This window comes from Manacus candei, unplaced genomic scaffold, assembly GCF_025592945.1.
Source record: "Manacus candei isolate 608988 ecotype Guabito, Panama unplaced genomic scaffold, ASM2559294v1 h1tg000052l, whole genome shotgun sequence".
NCBI classification, from domain to species: domain Eukaryota; kingdom Metazoa; phylum Chordata; class Aves; order Passeriformes; family Pipridae; genus Manacus; species Manacus candei.
The window spans coordinates 763,027-781,997 of NW_026138100.1; the positions used below are offsets into that span (position 1 = coordinate 763,027).

The 18,971-nt window shown below is 41.5% G+C and overlaps 1 protein-coding gene across 8 annotated transcripts in view; it reads right to left on the minus strand.

Moving 5' to 3' along the window:
- Nucleotides 1-18,971, minus strand: part of HIVEP2 (HIVEP zinc finger 2) — a 138,520-nt gene that overhangs the window by 78,451 nt on the left and 41,098 nt on the right. Inside the window, exon 1 of one of the 8 annotated variants that reach the window (XM_051801599.1) lies at nt 5,909-6,510. The exons of the other annotated variants lie outside the window; for them this stretch is intronic. The gene's annotated coding sequence lies outside the window, so the exon portion shown is untranslated. Of the gene's footprint in view, nt 1-5,908; nt 6,511-18,971 lie in introns of those variants that run through there. 8 annotated transcript variants of the gene reach the window in all.

Here is an 18,971-nt window from a genome sequence, read left to right on the forward strand (position 1 = left end):
CTGAATATTTGAGTTACAGTATGGTAGGCATGATTATTATTTCCTGTAAAGCCAAATTGTAGCTTTAAAGAAAGAAGGCTACCCTGGGAATAGAGCATGAATATGACTTGGGCCTCTAAAGAGCAGCTAGACATAAATACCTGACAATTTTAAAGCAAAACTCTCATCAAGTATTCTGAGAATTTTACAATGGAGCAACAGAAAGATATGGCCATGAGAACCTTTCTGGAGCCTTCAAAATATCACCATGTTGAAATACTGCAAATGCCTCACTTTGTGGAAAATGGGCCAAAAATTTTCATGAAGGTTTGCAGTGAGATAGGCAAGAAAATGACAATTTTTTAAAAGTGATCTTAGAATCCCCGAAATTATATCAAAAAGGAAATTACCAAAGTCTATTAGATCATCTCGTATCCAAGGAAGAAAAATCTATGTAGTATATTCTACAGTATCTTGTCCAGGTCACTTTTGAGTTGCTCAAACTCATCAGCTCCTCTGGTTTCCATCAGGAGAACAGACCCTCAACATAATAATTTTTCTCCTGGTAGTTAAAGTAATACTCCTTTTGCTCATTTGCACCATTTTACTACTGTATACTTCTTTGAGACAGCTATTCCCTTCTAGGTGATCTTGGCTCTGGTGTTTACCACTGTGATATCTAATTTAATAGCAATCCAAGTATAAAATACTAAACTAAAAAAAGCAACTGACCTTCTGATTTGTAGCCTTGCTCCCTCTGTAAGCAGGGGCAAGCTTCTGATGGAATGAGACCTGAGCTCCTGGTCAAGAGGATGAAAAATCACCACCTCACATTCAAAGACAGGCTGTATTTCACCAGTGCATGGCCCTGAGTGGAGGATGAAGATCTACTAGCAAATCAGCCTCAAAGGTTCCTATTATCTTTACTCAATGTGATGGTCCATGATTTGGCTAGACTGAGAAAATTTGGCTACTATTACTTTTCCCTGCATGTTAGTGGAAGGGTGTTTAATGAGTTTTCATCTCCTACTTGTAATAACCCCATTTTTTTTTAATTCCCAAATTACAGACTTCCAGATTAGGATTTCTGGCTGGCCTTTGTATATGGAAATAGAATTCCCTGGAGGGAAGGAAGCTTCACACTGCAGACTGATATCCTACCTCCCAAGCAAGGGACAGCAGATGTCACGACCTCATGGATAGATTTTGTATCTCCTCTGTCCCCGAACAAAAACAGTCATAAGCAGCACACAGAGTAATCTCCAAACATACATTCACTTCACAGCCTAAAAGAATAAATAAGTGTACAAGAAGAAAGCTGCAGAGAGTCCATCCTTTAGGATGTTGGAATAAGTTTGTGAAAACAAAATTACTACCTGAAAAAGAATTTCATTTTTTAACTTAGCTGCTATTATGTCTAACTAGCAGAGTAGCAAGTGACAATCATACTTGAGAAAAAGAAAGGCTGGATGAGTTTCTGGAAAACTTCTCAATGTTAAAGGCCTGTCTGCAGAGGAACAAAGTCATGTCATGAAACTACAGACACTTGGCAAACTCCTCTGCAATCTTGAGTTAGTGCCTTGTACTGCACTCATGTTATTAGTTATTGCCATATCATGTAAATCCTTCAGGACAGTACCATTTCTGAAGTACCCTTGTATTGTCAGGTGTCCTGACATTATCAAGGCTCCTGGGGATGTCAGTGTGTGGCATTTCTTTTTTGTTCCTTTACAGCAAGATTCCAAGCCAATCTGAACACCATGCAAAAGGCCAGGATCTGCCTCAGGGAAAATTTAAATTGGGTTGGAATGGAGCTTCTTCCCTCGCTGTCTCCTTGGAGTACAGGACCTCTTTACCCAGGATAACCCTGTCCCTTACCCACTCCTGTCCCAGTCTTCACGTAGGGCTTTGCATCTGAAAACAGGCATCTGGTAGGGAGTGCTGGTGGCTGCAAGCAGATGGACAGGGACGCTGGGCTGAGTCACTGGCAGTACATCACTTGTTGAGCTGTTTGAGGTCCTGCAGGGAAAATGCTCACTTTGTGGCACTTACTTTGAGAAATACTGCCAAGAACAAAAATCACTACAAGAATTACTGCACTCTGTAGATACAGGAAACAAAACAGGACATGAAGAAAAGACTTTGCCACAGGAGTGGCAAAAAGTTTACAGGAGTTGGTGCTGAACTACTGACATATAGGAGGTACCTTCCCATCTGCCACAGTACACAGATTACACTTGCAGTATATTCCTTCTCTCTTCTTCCCCACGTGCAAACAAATGGGTGGATTCCTTTCAAAACTAACTCGATGTCATGTTTACAAATCTATGAGCTTACTGACAACCTGATCCTGGATCTCAACAGTCTTATGAAAGTCACTGGCCACTTGCAGGAAGGACTGAGCTGATGACTAAAGGTTTCAGGACCAAGGTCATCAAGCACAGAATGTACAGGAAGAGCTGAAGTGTTGACTCCAGTCATTCATATCATTGTACACAGTAACATCAAAAAGATGGAAGGCTCTTCATTCATCAAGTCAATTGGATTTAAAAAATTATATACCACAAAAATGAAATAACAATACCTTTTCTCACTGTTCCATCTTTTCTTTAGACTGTACTTTCACTGCCTTACTTTTCTTCCTCTTCGCTCTTTGTTACTCTGCTCACTACAAATATTAGCAATGTTTATGAGTAACTCCTTATTTTTCCCTACAGAAAAGTAATGCCTAAATGCAGTGACAGATAATTCACGATACCTGAATGAACAAAACCCAAACCAATGAAACTATCCAAGCTCTTCCTCACACAAACTGACCAAAATTGCAGTTTCCAAGTATCTAGGAACTGGTTCAATAATTTCAATGGGACTTTTTGGAAACACAAAGATCACCATGAGAGATCACATATTGCTAACTATAATAAGATGATTTTGAACTAAAACAAACAAAAATATCATGTGAAGATGTGAAATCACTACTCTAACTCATATTTCAGAATATTTTTACAACGTATAGCTGGCTCACAGTAGCAACATATATCTACTTGTGTTTATAATTTCATTAATGACTGAGCAGTCACTCTTCAAACAAAACAGTGCTGTCAAAAGGGAGTGCCATGGCAAGGTGAACTTTCTAATTTTTTTTGCTGTTCTTTCCATCCCAGGGCACCTCTTTAGTCTCAAGAGTATTTACGTGCTGAGAGTACTTTGTCAAAATGATACAAAACTATTGAATACCAATTCATTGTTATGACCCTCAACAAATACCCAACACTACAGCAGCTGTACGGAGTGTGCAGTCAAAGATTTAACAGGCGGGACAGAAATTAATTGTATTTAATCTTTTGAAAAAATTCAAAATGAAGCCCCTGATATTCCCATGTCAGATTCAGTCTCCGTTTTTGCCTCCCAATTATGGTAATTACAGTCCTGTGCCCACTGGGAACTACTTGCACACTGAAACACCAACACACTTCGCTGGAGGAGGGAGAGGTTCGCCAATGGAGTTATTACAAGATGCAGCAGTGAATACTTTGACTTTCAGTGAATGTGCTGTATCCCTTGCTCCACAACTCCTAATTATTTTAACTAAGCAGATGAGATATCTGGTTAGCCTATTTGCAGGGTGACTTCCAAGATTTTAGAGGTGGTCATTGAATAGGTGAAGGCTATTCTGAAAAAACAAGGCTTTAGCCACTGCAGTAATTGTTCCTCAATTCAAGCTGTGCCAGCAGAACTCGGTGCCTGCACTTAGTCACTGAAGGCAACAGTGTGTAGGCATACGGACCCAGGCATCCACAGGGCGTGACATCACTGCAGGGTCAGCACCTAAATTAAGTTTGTCCCCAACATGACACCTCTGTTGCAGCACATGAAGGTACCTACACATGCTGCCACATGTCAGTTTGGATTTCATCCCTCTGCCGTGGCCTCAGTGCCAAGCATCAGGCAACAGCAGGCAACTTGCCAACACTTTTTCTTAGAAAACGATGACCCTTTCTGGAAACGTTTTGAAGGCCTGCAGAGTCTTTCTGGAAAGGTAATAATGCTGAGCTTTTGCACAAACACTGTAAATGAAACCTACTCTAAAATACTATCACTATCCTAAAATATAATACCCCTAAAATGGGGAGAAATTAGGTCAATATTGGCCAAAAGATATTGCTGTGTAGCCAGGTATAATGATTCCTAGAAAGCTGAGGTAAATAATAGATATAGCAGCATCAACCAGTTAGCAAACTTCACATTTTCAAAGCACATGCCAGGAAAATCCACTGATTTTTAATGCAAATGACTCAAGATTCATCAAATATTTTTGTGCTTAAGCTTTTACAGATTTTGAGTTATATAACTAGTTTGTCATGATCAAAAAGTCTTACTGAAGTGACTGAAAAAAAATAGAAATAAAGGAAACATAGGAATTCTATAAGGAATTATAGAAATTAAGTAAATCACAGTTCAATGAAAACCTTTCCATTCCCTCCTTTCCCTTGACCTTCCAAGCCTCTTTTAAATTGCAGCTTCTCTTCCTACTGCTTTTGCCAAATGGAATTCTTAACCAGCACTCAATTGTGCAGATCAGATGAGGAAACTCACTTCATACCCAGTGCATTTGTTGGGCCAGGATCAGTCTGAAAGGAACAGAAAGGTATACACAACCTGTACGGCTCAGAATGAGCCCATCCACACTATGACAACACACACCTGTAAGCACAGTGTCAACAAAGGCAAAGGCAGGGGTTAACTGGCTCCTGCAGGAAGCCTGGTTTCATTCATTAACAGAGACATACAGGCGAGTTAAAATGAAGCTCCTGTTTTCCCTCTGAAGCTTTTCAAGTCTCAAAATCTCACACAAAGCCCAATCTGCTGTCACCTCAATGAAAAACAATAGCAGGTACTCAAATAAGTAAGACCCGCATGAGAGTTCACAAGCCCAGCTTGTGTAGAAGGCCACCTGCCAACAGGAAGAAGTGGTGAGGAAGAATTTGGATCCAGCTGCTATCCTCCCTCAGCCAAACAATGCCGCACAATAAACAGCATTAAGGATTTTTTTTTTTTTAATCATCAATCACACTGGGAGTACCCATGTCTGTCATTTTTTCTCCCTGGTTGCCAGGAGAAGGGCTTGAGAGACTTCTGAGCACAAGTTCACAGAGAGCTGATCTCCTGTTTCCCATCACAGCTGTATCAAAGGGATTGAGACAGGAAGAATAAGAGGGAAAGAAGAAGAAATGACAAAGTACCTTGCCGTAGAGCTGAGTCGAGCTGCTAAATTCATCACAGGTAACACAAAAAATCTTGTAGCTGTCTTGCAGCCCCATTTCGCCTGTCAGCTTCTGACAGAAAGGCAGAGTGGACAGAGAAAGAGGGGATAACAGTGTCTGCAGTCCTTCTTTTCTTAATATGAAGTACTGAACACTAGGAAATTAACTACGACTGCATGCTCAGTGGGTCACTGTGGCAGGTGCAACTTAACCTTAAGACCATGTAGCCTACTGCACCTTCAGATTCAGCCCAGGCAGCACCTGGGTGAAGCACTCCAATAAATCCACTCGCCGCTGATAGTCGGTAACAAAAAGGGTTAAAAAAAACAACCACACTGCAGCTGAAAATTCCACAGCATTTCCCTCCGCAGAGCTGCAAACAGCGTGTCTCCCTGGGATAAAATGAACCGACAAACTGCCCTACAGATCAGCCAGTTAAACACATTGAAACGCCACTGCCACCGGCGGACACGGATGGCTGGAGAGCTCGGGAGAGAGCATCACGGTCGCTCGACGCTCCTCCGGCGCGGCCACTTCCTTGGCGTCCGGGAATCGCACCTTACGGCTACACGTCGGCGCCGGATTCACCGCCTTGCAGACGAGGAACCCCCCTCTCCTTCCTCCCCGCCTCAGCCCCCGGTGAACACCCAGTATCTGGGTACTACCTGCGTTTATCAGCAGAGCCATCCCGTGTCTTCAGTCATTCAAGGAATTTAACAGCCTGGAAATTCCTGTTGTCCATTATTTGAGGTCACAGATAAAAGCTAAACAGCAGCCGTGACTCCCATCAATCATAAGTCACTCACTGATAGAGCGTATGGTAGGAGACCTACTGATGTAAGCTAGTCACCAGAGAAAATACCCACTGATGACGCATATCCAGGCACAAAAATAGTTACAGGGCCCCCAAAGGGATTATTCAACAGCCTACATTTAGATATTCCTTCAAGAGACCCGCAGTCAATTTGCTGCTATTAGTTGGCTGGGGAACATTGAAGTTTAAGTTTCCTCAGCAGACATAACCACAAATAGCTGGTTTAAATAAGCTACTGCAATTACAAGCTGTTTTGTAAATTTTAACACTGCATTATAGCGATTAAGTCTAAATAGAACCACTGGCTAAAATAATGCTGTATAGCCTTTGCCCTTACTGTTTACCAATTCCTTCTGCATATTAGTCAGCAATGAAAAGAACAATTTAAAATTGATTCACAAATGCTTAAACTAAGTTCCTTGTGCTACCCTAAAGAAATGGATTTTTTTTCTAAAAAAACCCCCAAACCTATATATGTGAAATGCTGTGGGATATTTGGTGATGCTTAAATGTTATCTGGATGGCTTTTTGACTTAACTTTTATCCTTCTTTGCTATTTGCCTCTCTACTACACAAAAAGAAAAACACCTAAATAGTTAATCTTTCTTGCACAAATCAAAACCATGTAAAGGTAAGTTACTGACACTATGCAAAACCACCATGCACCTGCTTTGAGCAGGGTCTGGGAAGAGAATCCCCAGAAATCCCTTCTAGCCTAAGTTACTCTGCAATTCTGTGCAACTGGATTTTTTGGCATTAAAAACATAATCCTCTAAATTAACCAATCAACTGGTAATCCTACAATATTCCTGTCCCCTTCAACAGTTTCAGGATCCTTCTCATGCCCTCACAGCAACAAAACTTCCTAGGATATAGCTGAGCCTACTAACACCGCTGATCACAAAACACTGACTGTGCAGTTCTGGCAATATTAAAAACTTTATTTTTTAAAATATCTGATTTTAACATCCAAGCTCTCTTTTCAGAAGCAATTTTGGTGCTTAGGAGTCTAAAATTTACTTACTTTTTATTGCATATTTAAAATATAAATATAGGGAAGTATTTTATGGCTCTGATGCCTATTTCATCGACATATTTCTGGAAAGCATTACCTAGCCAAACAAACACTCAAGGATTTATAGTGTTTACTCTATAAAGCAGGAGAAAGAAATGTCCCAGGGTACAAACTTCTACCTCGCTTTCTTCATCTGTGATAACATTATTAAAAATAACACCAAAAATTATTTTTAGCACAACTGTTTCGCAAAGCCCTCATGTTTCTCTCATGCATCCATATGCTGGCAGTCCACATGGCCTAATTTAACAGCCCTAAGAAGAAATATTGGTGCCCTCTAGCTGATCAAACTCACCAATTTCCTGCAGACACCTAGCACCAGTCTCTTTTCTCACCTGACATTCCCATGTCTTTCACTGGTGCCCACGCAACGCAAGCTCTGGAATAAAACAATCCACTTTCTACAGAAGATGCAGGAATCAAAACATTGAAATCCCTTAGTGCTCTCAACTCTAGGAGCTCTTACAAAAGCATAAGTGTCATGAAAAACTGGAGAGGTGTAACTGTGAACGATACCACCTTACCAAGAACCAGTGAAGCATCTAAATATACTTTGTAGCCTGCAAATTCCACGGGAAAATACAACCTGCAATTTCACATGAAACACAGAGTCCCTCACCTGTTTAGAAGCAAGTATTGTAATTCCCCTTTCATCAGGAGCCTTTAAAAAAGCTTATAAGCCGTATATTATGTTCTGCCACACATTCTGAAGTTCATGTAACATTAGTCAGTGATGGATCAATTTCGCAACTCAGAGCTCAGGACTGCCCTTCTGCCATCACAGAAGCCTGAGCAAGCGGGGAGAGCCTGACTCTTCTTTCACTCTGACATCTGTCAAAGGGATGGACTCCCCGTTCCACCCACCATGTTCCCATCCCTTCCCCCTCAGCCCTTCTCCTGGAGACTGTATCAGGTACCACTGACCTCAGGGTCACAGCATACAGGGCCACATCACCTCACCGCTGCACGGCTATAGCAGGGACATCCCTGTTACGTCTTCAAAGCTATGAAAGCCTCAAGGCAGGGATGCTAACACATACTTTGGACACCATCATTGGTGTGACAGATGAGGTCAATGAAACAGTGTCCAAACCCCAAACAGGAGATCTCTGCTGAGGAAGAGCTGGCCCAGGAAATGTTGTGCCTGTGGTGGCAGAGAGCTGCCAGAACAGCTCTTTGGCACCTTTACCAGCAGGTGCATCTGCTCTAAGGCACACCAATGGCCACTAGCTGCTCAAAGGATGCAAGAGAAGGGGAGGCTGTATGGAAAGTAGGCTTAAAGCAGGCTTTAAGCTCTGTTCTCTCGCTTCTTGTCCATCTAAAAGAGGTAGAGGTTGGCGGGAGCTGGCTGTCTCCATGCATTTATTTAAAGCCATAAACATCTATGGACATCTCTAGATAACCCTATCAATGATTAATCACATTAAACATAAAGGGGAAACCAAGATCTGAAGCTAAACATAAATGTTGTGAGATAGACTAACTTTTAGGGTTGCATTCATAATGCTCAAAAGGTCTGTTTAAACCTTGATTGGGAAAAAGCATATACCCTCTTATTTCTGTGTTTGAACAGCAATTGTAAAGCAGAAACTGCTCAAACATTTGTCAAGTATCAGGCTGATTCTGCAACATCCTGCTGCCTTTGGAAAGTTAACTTCTCATGTGCCATCTGCCTGTTGAAAGACAGAATGGGTTAATCACAGTGGCCAGGCACTTTGTAAGGGTCCTAGGGCTCCATTTCTCTGGCACATTACTACAACATTACAGCTAATGTTCCTTTTATACACACCTCCAGGAAAAGCATGCCACAAACTCGGTCAATACTCATTAAGGGGTTGCAATCCAAATCTCTACATCAATTAAAGATGAAGGGCTTATTTGAACAAGGAATAGTCAAAACTCTTTTGTTCACATAAAACAGGCGTTTTACTCCATTTGGAAAGTGAAATGTTTGGCATAGTTCAGTTTTCTGCTTGCCCTTTTTTTTTTTTTTTTCCCTACAACCAGCTGTCAGTTCTGTCACTTCTCACACAGGAGACCTAGAACAAGGCTGGTTTGTGCAACTTTTTTTCTGGAAGCCAACAGACTTCTCAAAAGCCTGGTTTCTTGAAACATAGCGGAACCCAGCAAACTCTTGCACAGAATAGGTACAGATGTGGGAATGTGACAGATGGGCAGTGAAGGTGGTATCTATGGGGTAAAAGGAAATATGGTGGAAAAATGAGGATCTGGTAGGAGCAGCTTTTTGCTGTTTCCAGTAGTAAAAATGTGTTGCTCTTCAATACAAGGAAAAATAATGAAAACAGGTAAAAGACAGAACAGGAATCACAGGGGTAACTAAATATTCCCATCCAAATAAATATTAAAGAATATAGAGACGCCCTGTTACAACAAAGTTTCATGACAGCTTTAAAAATACAGTATTTGAAGTAGCAAGCTGATGAATTATCTCTTACTGGCCCAGGAGCATCAATTTGGAATATACATCAATGTCGTGTAGGAATATTGTTTATGAAAAGTAGAGAGACTATGAGCTTTCCACATAGACAGTAAAAGAACACCTCAAATTAGCAAATTAATATTTAAAATTTCTACAATTTTTGGAAAAAGGTTCACTATTAGAAAATATTGGCTCACTGAGGATGGAATAGTATGGAGCATTTAGTCACTGTATCATACAACATTAGATAAATCAGAACACTGATGTCAGAAACATATATATAGTCAGCTGTTCTCCCTCTGCCAGCACATCAGTCTCTTAGGGCTTTTCTCCCATTGGCAAAACAGGTAATATTGATTATAACTGAAAAACAAAATTAAAATATTATAGAAGTACAGGTTCCTGAGACTACCTAATGATTTTTCTCTATTTGGAAGTAGGACTCTCATACCTCCCCTTGCATTTAAACACCTCCGAAGAAATCTAAGATGAGTAACAATGGATGGTGGTGGTGGGACTAGCGCTTATTTTAGATATTTAACATGAAAGTCAGCATTTTTATTTTTGGAAATAAGTACGCTTGAAGTTAAATTTCAAATTGCCACTACCTGTTATATATTCTAAACTGGATACATTTGGTAGCATAGTTAACAATAAATTACAGGGTTTATGTCAAAGTTTTAAAGCAAATAAAACCATAAAAGTAAAGAAAGCTGTTGCCTGAGCACCTGGAACCAGGTTTTCTTGAAATAAGAAACTACTATTTGATAGCAATAGCCTCTCTTGTGTACTATCCTATTGCAAGACCTATTCTTTATCAAAATTCCTTCAAAGTATTTCTAGAATATAGTAATGAAAAATAATATTAGTCTCAGTGGTCTGTTAATATCATATGTATGCCACTTGACTTGAAGGGAACAAATAAAGTTGGCGATCAAAACTTGACAGGTTTATTCTATATATTATCCTACAGTGCCTGCATTGGCAGATAGGGAAAGAGAAACTGATGTCATCTATCCTGACTTCCATAAAGTCTCTGACACAGCCTCACGCAACATCTCTCTCTCTCTACATTGGAGAGATAAGGATTTGATGGATGGGACATTCAGTGGATAAGGAATTGGTTGGATGGCCACACCCAGAGAGTTGCAGTCAACGTCTCAATGTCCAAATGTATCTGTATCAAGTGGTATTCCTCAGGGACGCCTATTAGGACTGATTCTGTTCAATATCTTAATTAATGACATAGTGGAATTGAGTGCAGCCTCAGCAAGTTGCAGGGTGAGGAATGAGGTGGTGTTCAGACACAGTATCTCTGCCGCATCTTCCTCCCTCCGGTGGACGACTCCTCACAGTCCTTTCCCTGTTCCAGTGCAGAGTCCCTCCCATGGGTGACAGCACAGGCTTCCCAGGGGGTCACAGACTCTTTCAGGTATCCAAATGCTCCAGCATTGACAGGCTGCAGGTGGATATCTGTGGACCTCCATGGGTTTACCATGCCTTGCCATAGTCTGCACCATGGGCTGCAGGGGAATCTGCACTGGTGCCTGGAGCAGCCTCCTGCCCCTCCTTCTTCATTAACTTAGGTGCCTGCACAGTCATTGCTCTCACATATTCTCACTCCTCTCTTCTCTGCTTGCAATCGCTGTTGTGCAGCAACTTATTTTCCTTCTTAAATCTGTTATCCCATAGATGCTATGACTGTTGCTGATGGGCTCAGCCTCAGCCAGCAGTGGAGCCACCTGGCATGGACTCTATTGGACATGGGGAAGGTTTCTCTAGCAGTTTTTCAAAGAAGCCACACTTATAGCCCCCTCACTACCAAAACCTTGCTACACAAACCCAATATATATTGGTAGATGAAAAATTGGGTATAACCCAGCAATGTGCACTTGCAGCCCAGAAGGCCAACTGCATCCTGTACTGCATCAAAAACAGTGACACTAGCAGGTCAAGGGATATGATTCTGCCCCTTTACTAGGCTCCTGTGAGACCCCACCTGGATACCATATCCAGTTCTGGTGACAAGAAGTCAAATGTGGACCTGTTGGAGTAGGTCCAGAGGAAGGCCACAAAAATTATCAGAGGAATGGAGCCCCTCTCCTATGAAGACAGGTTGAGAGACTTGGGATTGTTCAGCATGGAGAAGAAAGAGAAGGCTCTGGGGAGGCCTTATAGCACCTAAAAGGTGCTATAAGAGCACTGGAGAGGAACTTTTTACCATTACCTTGTAATGACATAACAAGGGTCAACAGTTTGGAACTGAAAGAGGGTAGGCTTAGATTGGAGAGAAGGAAGAAATTCTTTTCTGTGAGGGTGGTGAGGCACTGCGGAACAGGTTTCCCAGAGGAGCTATGGATGCCCCATCCCTGGAAGTGTTCAAGGCAAGGTTGGATTGGGCTCTGAGCAACCTGGTTTAGTAGAAGGTATCTGTGCCCATGGCAGGGGGGTTGGAATCTAGATGATCTTTAAAGGTCCCTTGCAACCCAAACCATTTTATGACTGTATAACTCCAGTGCACAGAATTAGGAGTACCTCAAAGATACTGTAAAGCAAAAATAAAAACAGTGACTGCAAACAGAATATTCTGAAATTACATTTATTTCAGTTTGATGCTTAATTGCAAATCTGCAAAAACAATCTTTGATCACTCACAGGTACTATAAATAAAAAATGAATTCAGAACATATGCCCATTTCTAATTCCATCTGGAAAGGGAAGCAGAAAGAGTGACTGGGGGTCACCAAAAATTGTAGCATAGGAAGGGTAGCATAGGAAACTCCACTGTCTTCACTTTTACCTTCTCCATTCCTGATTACTGTGATAATGTAACATCATATTTAAGGGTTAATAACCTCACATGTGCAAGACCTGATCTGCATGTCGAGGATGAAGTTTCATGCTTCAGCAAGGTCAGTCCAGCAGTGAGCTGCCACCCAAGAGGGGAAGATGCCACTTTGCTTCTTCCTCTCAATGCCAGCTGTGTGCTTCTGCCAGCTCTAGAGTTTGCCTTTGCCCATGGGGAGCCAATCCAAGGTTCTTACCCATCAGAAACCCCTGGCTGCCCAACAGCTCACTGGTTGCCCAGTGGCCCAAACCAGCCCAGTGTGGGCTTAGACAAATAGCTGCAGAGGACAGGTAGCAGGAGCAGCCCCTCTGGGACATGAAACCACAGCCAGGACAGTGGGAAACACTTCCTCAAATGCTTTGGCAGTGCTAGAGGATTCAGACCAAGGAAAAGAAAAGCCAGCTTTCAAAACTGAGAGATGCTTCAGACATTGATGCCAACAGTTTCAGCAAGGACCATCAGAGAGCCAGTAGGGCCTTGCAGGGGGAGGAGAGGGGAAGGAACCACCTTATGCAAAGGAGAGAGCCCCACCTTGGCTGCAGGCAGCCTGTCAGCTGGCCCCCACCACCAGTGCTTGTCAAAAAGGGAGATCACCCCGGAAGGTGTATTTAGCTCTATGTTGATTTGCTTATTAGGCCTGTCAAAAACAAAAAATTTGTCTGATGTTTCAGAAATGGCCATCTGTGATATTTTTTGAAACTCTTGTTCATTTTTTTCTCTTCATGTCAAAATACATAGTTTAAATCCATGAGCAGTTTCCTCTAAAAGAGGTGGCTTCTTTTCCTCTTGCTAGGTTTTTTCCTATTGCTCAACAATCAAAGAAAGCAAGGTTTAAACTCAAAAAGTATTCTTAAAAATCGAATTTATTGAAAAAAGTACAATTACCAAATCACATTGCTTCATCTTTTATTGTTTTAAACAGCACAGATAAAAATATGAAATCTTGTAGAGACTCTTCAGGGATTTCTGCTCAAATGACAGTTTCTCTTATTATACTCAAATTCCTCTCTTCTTGGACTCCCTCAAACCACCAGCTCTACCTCTTATCTCTGGAATATGTTAAACTAAGAAAAAAGCATTATCTTGCTGATTTGGCATAAGAAGAGGGGGATTTCTCTCTTTGTTCTTAAGGGAATGCTTACTGAAATGAAAGGTTTTGGGTAGCTCAAGCTTACACACTCATAAATTTGATTCTTCTCTTACTGACATCTCCTTTTCCTATGAAAAGTTCAAAAGTTCAGTTAGCAACAATCTGATGTCTTAGCTCGCTGCACAAGCCTCTGGGTTATTTAATCAAGAAATTAGATATCTACAACGCATGGTAATACATTCATTGGACTCATTATTATGAACTGTTGCTAATAAACAAAAATGCCAACATATACTTATTTATGATTTTAATTATTTAAGGTATATATATAAGCAGCCAATCTGTAAGAAGTTAGAGGCAATCTCTAAGAGACTTCCTGCTGCTGTGCTGCCAGTCTCTCGGAGCAACTGTGGCCATTCTGAATTAAATAAATAATTTACCCTGGAAGATTTCATTGAGTGCCAGACACAAGCATCAGGGCTGGATGGAAATAAATCACTGCCAGCAGCAAGCCAGTACTCCTTCCTAGAATCTACAGAAAACTGCTATTTCCCTACAGGAACATTTTGCATAACCATTCTGCACAGTTTAATTGATCTCTGCCATAGCATGGTAGTAAAACTCCCTCCATTTCTACATATTTAAAGACAGTACTTCATGTTCTTTTGATTTCATTCTTCCCATATTTGGCTGGCTTTTTGCATCAGTTGTACAGCTTCTTGTATAGAATCATAATTTTAAAAATTTATTTATTTAAAATCTTCCTCAATACCACCTCATTATGTTGCTGACCCAAATCCATCCTTTAAAGTTCGCATGTTACTGCTCTGAATCAACAATCATCCCCTACTTTGCTTTTCACCATATTCCTATCAAACTCAAGTTACTTCCTTCTCTACCAACGTCCTTTTATCAGTACACATAAACTCAGCTTTTAATGTTTATCATTTGCTGCACTACACTGCTATTTAAGCATTTTCATAACTGAAGAAAAAAATGAGGAAAATTTCTACTTTGTACTGTGATGTCAATCTATTTTAAAATCTATTGCAAGATCCCACAATAAATATTATGGTGTGACTTCAATACCTGACAGCAGGGTAAACATCAGCAAATTTTCATGGCCAATCACAGGCATCTCAATTATTCGAATACTCTCTCAGTTAGCAAAAGGGCAGCCTGACTTACTGTATGGTCAATGTCTTTCTACGCACTAATGATTTTAGAAAATATAGACAGGATAAAGAAAGTCCTTGGGTGCTGCTTCATAGAAAATTTCTCTGTACATTTTTACACTGAAAATTAAGGATGTGAAGTGATTGTCCCTGTTCAGAACAGCTCAGGCATTTTGGGGGTCTATGCTCATCACTACCTGCCCCATGCACTGGAACCAAAAAGTGAGCTCCTGGTCTCCCTGTCAGGTCAGTTTTCAGTTGCTGTTCTCCAGTCTTTCAAAGAATTTGTTTTATCTTGTAAAGTTTGGCAGTCAGCATATAACACTTCTAACGTAAAAAACATACTGCTATTTCAAGAAAAAGCCAACCACCTCGACAGAGCTGCTCCACTGAGGAAACAATAAAGGAAACGCATTCTTCTCTGCATACAGAGAAGAATTTACCCTAAAGTACATAACTTCCCAAGTGCTACCGGTGTTTAACAGCTCCCAAAACTCTGCTCGACCACCTACCCACTTTTTGGCCAAGTGGCTGACCCAGAAAACCAGAAGAGAAACGGCAGCCACTGCAGGGAGGAAGAGGCAAGCACAGTTTGCAAACCAGCACACCACCTCGTGGGAAGGAGTCACTCACTGGGCACAAAGAGGGTCAGCCACAGCTTGCCCTGGAATGGAGATGCAATGGGGGTCGGACCACAGAGGTCACAAGAAGAAAAGACAGGAAAGAAAGAGCACATCAAGGGAAAGAATTTTCTACTTCTTCCGCAGTTAACTCACCTAAATTTCATCCCTCCTCCTGGTTCCCCAGTTTCCAAAAATAACCTATACAAAGACAAGAACTGCAGAGGAAGAGAGCCTTAGAAGAGCTCCAGTTGGAAAATACAAAAAGGTGGTAAGGGAATTTATAACAAAAAAAAAAAAGACATGTTCTTTTTGGAAAAGAACATCTTTTAGCATGGAGGCATATCAGCAGGGATGTAGGTCTATAGCTGGAACCAGCATCTGTGGGTTCTCAGGTGCTGGGGCTGGTGAGGCTGGGAGGCTGTTGAGTCTCTCCCCACGAGGCTGGCAATGCTTGGGCTGGTCTTGGTCCTTCCTGCCCTTATGTGCTGCAGCTCAACAAATGGTTCCTCTTTAGGGAACCCCACATTTTGTGTATCTGGTATCAGAAGATGCGTGACATTTTCCCTTAAAAGTAAGGGCACCTTAATGTGGAAAACATCTCTTAGTGACTAAGAGAGTCAACAGCAAATATTTGAACCCAAAGAATTCAGTTCCTCCCACATCAAAGCAATCTCTCAGAAAACTGATTATAGGCAAACTAAAAAAACAACTAGTATGCCTATCAAAAGTAATTGTTTTGCTGCTGGAAAAGAATTAAAGACTCACAGGGCCTGAAACTGAGGGTTAAATTTGATTCCTCATTGCTGGACTGGACACTGGGGTGAGAGAAGGAAAAAACTCTCCTCCTGCCTTGCAGAAATGGCTGTCCTGTTCATACGGCATTGTGGGAAGAGTGATTTATCTCTAACATCTGAGAAGTAAATTCAGGTACAGGTTGAGAGATTTGGGGTTACACAAACATCAGCTCTCATAATTTCTACATCAAGCTGGCTTCGATTTCAGGTGTATTACAGTACCCCAAAGCCACATGCAATTTTTTGCTTCTGCTTTTCAGCACTGATCAAAATAAGCAAGTACCAACACATTTCTGCATAACTACAGTGAGATACAGGAATGTCCCTACTCACTCCATCAAAAGTGGCAAGACTGTGGTCATTGTCAAAAGGTCTGTTTTCACCAACATTTCCTTCTTGTGCCTCTTCATCACTTGCTTTCTCTATAGTAGGAAAAATTATTACAGTCTCCAGATAAGCTCATGTCCCCATGCTTTTACCATGAAATACTACCACATACTGCAGAGAATCTCAGACAAAAGTGCCCAGAGAACCATTCCCCTTCTTGTATAACAAACCCACTGTTTTGAATGAACATTTCTCTACCTCTGCATATATTCGTTATCTCCTCACTGCATTTCAGTAATGACATTCTAAAAAGTCTGGAGAAAATTGGTAGCTGGGTCTGAGGAGGAAATCCAGACTGATGCTCCAAGCTCAGCCCTTGGGTGTTGCACAGCCACCGTGGTGGTGAGCCAGGGTGCGAGCCTCAGCCCTGAGGGGCAGCCTCAAGCCTCCTGCCTGCTGGCAGGAAGATACATGACGTGGCTGAGAAGTCCTAGGGGAAAAAGGGCCATGGAAAACACATACTGGTACCACTGCCCACAAAACAACCTGTTTCAGAGAAAAGATGTTTCTCACATTGGTGGTTCTGGAAAAAAGATTAAAAATATAATGCAAATACAGCCCAAGTGTTCAGAAAAGAGGAAGCAGAAATGGCAGAAATGATTTGGAGGTTTGGAGACAGGGTCTAAAATCTCTTAATTTCTGATCTTTTTGTTCTCTTTCATGCTTAAGTAACCATTTTCAAATGGCACAGCTAACAATGCTCATGACTTGTTCTGCAGCAATCTTCTTCAGCCTCCTATCATGATGAAAGTAACCACAATCTGAGAAAACATCTCCTGGGAAGTGATGGCACTAAGTGGGCCAAGCCATGCCTCCTTCAGAGAAGCAGCAAAGCCGTTGAGGGAGCAGCACTTTTAGGAGTGAAGTTTAGGAGAGTGGGAAGAAGACAGCTTCACACAGCCTTAGCTGCTTTTCCCAGCAGAGCAGAGATTGAGAAGGAAAAACACCACAGGCCTCTCATCTTCTCTGGCTTGCCACAAAAGAGGGGTGTATTTTTCAGCAGGATCCTGTGAGTCTGACACCAAACTTAGCTCAAGTGACATGAAATGTTAATGTTTAGGAACAAGGTAGGTGGAGAGGAGGAGGAAAGAAGACATTCATTATTTGATGTAGAATTCATTCAAAAGCTTCTTTTCACAGCCAGAACAAAAATTTCCATTCAGCTCTTTATTTCTGGTAGCCTAGATAGCTTGAATAACTGGAAGAGGGATCTAGAGGGAGTCCTTATCTCTGCCTGCATGGCAACAGTCCTTCCTCAGATACCTTCAGAGAGAAGTGGTCATATTTTTATAACTGTCAGTCTTCAAATGTAGAATGGGCAGTTGTCCTTGGGGATATTCATACTGGCTTTAGACTTCCAGCCATGGTGCACAGAAGAGATCTGCCTCCAACACCCATTCCACACATTCTGGTGCCTGCAGAAGCCTCCCAGTGTAGCACTAGTGCTCCTCACAAGCTTCCAAAACCTCCACATCAAGAAGGTCTTGATGCTATAAACTTAGCAGCTACTATTTAAAATTGGCTGGACCAGGGTATGAAATTCATCCATGTATTTTATGTGTTTTTTCTTCTTCATGTCAATCGGAATTCTCCTCCCCTTATGTCTTCTTCTATTTCATGTATTTTAATTTTCTTGCTATATTTTTTTTTGGTTTGGCTTGGTTTTGTCTACATTACATCTGAAAAACAACTTTTCCCTCATAGGCACCAAAGCAACACCTCTTTCCTGTGTTATGCTCTTCCCAGCCCCTGTTGTTTCTCTGATTGCCCTTCTGCCTTTGCTGTGTTTCCTCACTCTTCCCATCCTTCATTTCTCTCCTCCTTTTCTTCTTTCTTTGATGTTCCTCTTCATCCTTCCTGCCAAGCTGAATGAGGTGCTCCCCTGGGAAGGTGCTTACAAATAGCAGCTGGCCTGTTAGGAAGGTTATATCAGGTTGGGACACCTACACAGAAATCTTTCACCTCCCTTACTGTGTTGTTGGCTGGAGTGATTCCTTCTCTTCATTCAGGGTTGCATGCACAGTTCCTTTGTCAAAAGTCAGGAAAATGAAGGTACCACATAGTTTGGGTAGCATATGCTAGTATTAAATGAGCTACATCTGCTTTCTTGTTTTGGGGAGCTGTGCAGAAATCAGCAGCCACAACAACAAAAAAATTGGGAGAGTGTCAAGTGCAGCATTAACAAGAGACCTAAGCTTACCAGTGCTGCTCTCCCTAAGAAAAAGATGCTTTAAAAATGACACTTTCTTACTTAGCAGCTCTACTGCCTTGAGGGTAAAATCCCCCCCTTTGTGGGATGCCAAGACAGTATCATTTCATCATTTCAATGCTATTTATTCCCTTAGAAAAGATTTACCCACATTGCACTGGTCTCCTTAAGAGGGACAAATTTCCTCCAAGTAGAATCTCAAAGACAGGGTTTCCACTGCAATGGAACCAAGCCTTTTTTTTAAGAAAAAATATATTCCTGCTGCAATTTAAA